A 2,186-nucleotide genomic window follows, 5' to 3' on the forward strand; every position below is an offset into this window, starting at 1 on the left:
AACCCATAAACAAATCCAAAGAATTCAGATCTAAGAAAGAGATACTTCAACTTAGATATCAGAAATCAGATCCGGTGACAGAACGAAGTGAGGAATACTGTACAAGAAGTTGTTCTATTAGATCTGAGAGAAAAAAACTATTGCGTTCGGAAAAGGTAAGTATTTTTTATTGATTAGGTCTTTTTAGCAATATAGTTCTATTTGAGAATTAGTAGAGACCGGTGTTTACCGGGCGAGGTTGGTGCTTAACACCTTCCAACTCCGTAACGTGATCCCCGGATTTAGTTTCTTATTTTTTGTAGATTAATTTATTTTATCTTTTAGAGTCAATGTTCGGTTCCTAGATCGTAATAACTAGGTGGTGACTCCCAAACCTCATAGGTCAAAAGCGGATCCACGCATCCCGCGGATCGATGTCGCTTTCAATTTGTCTCCTAAATTTTAATAAAGAATGGTTCTTATACCTATTTTCCCTCACGAGATGATGAGAACAAGCCCTCAATCATATATTTTTTTTCTTAAAATTTAAATCTTTTAATTTTGAAGGTAACTTACTTCATTCAGGGGGTCTGTTTCTTTTGTTGATTTTTTCCTATGGTTCATAACATTTTTTTGCTTGTTTTGTAGATGTTACTAAGGACAGGGATCTTTCTGAGTCGGTGATCAGCAAATACCTTCTTCACGACCAAGCCCAATATCGTAGAGTCATCGAGCCATTCAGTGACGATCCTTCGAATTCTAGAGAAGGAGACACTACTCTCTCTGAATCTCAAATGTGAACTTCCTCTAATAATCATCCTTTTTCCAATCCCCACACGTTTTCTCCAACTCCCTTATGACACTTTCAAGATGAGCTAGATGATCCCCTTGACAACATGGGCCTGATACAACTAAAATGTCAGTCCACTGAGAAACTGGACTAAGGCCCTTCTAACTCCTTATCTATTAAGATCTCCCTCCAAGGGAAGAAGAAGTTGAATAAGGTTGTTAAGTCAAGCTTCAAGCAAGGGAGACTAGATGTTCTTGTCGTCCTTCCACCAAACCTTCTTGTGGGCATGTCTTCACTCATTCTACTTAAAGCTTTGAGTTTGCAACTCGGTGCGTCAACGAGCTTGATTTTACTTTTCAAGATGATCGAGTGACCAAAGGTCTTTTCAAGACTGTGTGCCTTCCCAGTAATAAACGTGTTATCATGTTTTTCTTTCCTGAGAAACTATAGTCCATGTATAACTTCAACATGCCTTGCTTGGGATGTCTCAAAATTGGTCCAAGAATATTTAGAAAAAGACGAAGGTTGTTGAGGTCTATGAGAAGAAGGACGATGCACTAACAGTGTTGGAGCAGTAGCCCAAGGTGAATGCGAAGCATTTGAAGGCTTCCGAGGTTGCATGTTAGGCATAAATTAAGAGTTATGAGGCTCTTGAGGCTAAGATTGTTGATCTTGAAATGAGATGGAGTCGATGGTAAGAATGAGAGGGCCTTGGTAGAGCAACTTAAGGAGGCAAATACTGAGATCGTAAGACTTTGATAGAATGGGAGCAATTCGATAGGAGATTGAAGGAGAGGATTGCCCAGTTTGAGTCTCTTCAAGACTCTTCTCCTCTACTTCCCACTCTTCCTACTGATGTAGATGTTCATGTTGTTCATTCAACTCCTAATTCCCCTTTTCATTCATGTGGACATTGTGGTTGCCTTTCTTAAACTTATGAACCTCTGATTGATGTTGTTACAACAGTTGATCTTCCAACTAATGTTCTCGTTCTTTTGTGATTTCCCATTTTCCTTATTTTTGTGATGCCCCTAAGGGCTTTCGATAAACAACAACAACAACGACAACAAATTTTTTTTTCAAAATATCCTATAAATAATACCTAACTATGATTGTTGGGAAAATAGTACTATTATCCTTGGGTATGGTCAGGGTAATGAAAAAACAACTTTTTTTTTTTTTTTACTTTGCCTTAGGTTGCCTACATTTGGGATTACGGCCAAGTTATGGTCTCTTATTTTTGTGTATGTATCTACTTCTATCTATTACTTCTTTTCCCATTTCTTCTTTGTTTTTAGCAAGCACTTTGGAGCTTGACGGCATTTTCTCATATCCTGAATCATCCTTTCAATAGTTTGCCTTAGTCATTTTTTCTAAAAGAGTTCATCCGAGTGTTATCTTCTTTTATTTTGATTCC

This window comes from Akebia trifoliata, chromosome 10, assembly GCF_017979445.1.
Source record: "Akebia trifoliata isolate Shusen 1 chromosome 10, ASM1797944v1, whole genome shotgun sequence".
NCBI lineage: Eukaryota > Viridiplantae > Streptophyta > Magnoliopsida > Ranunculales > Lardizabalaceae > Akebia > Akebia trifoliata.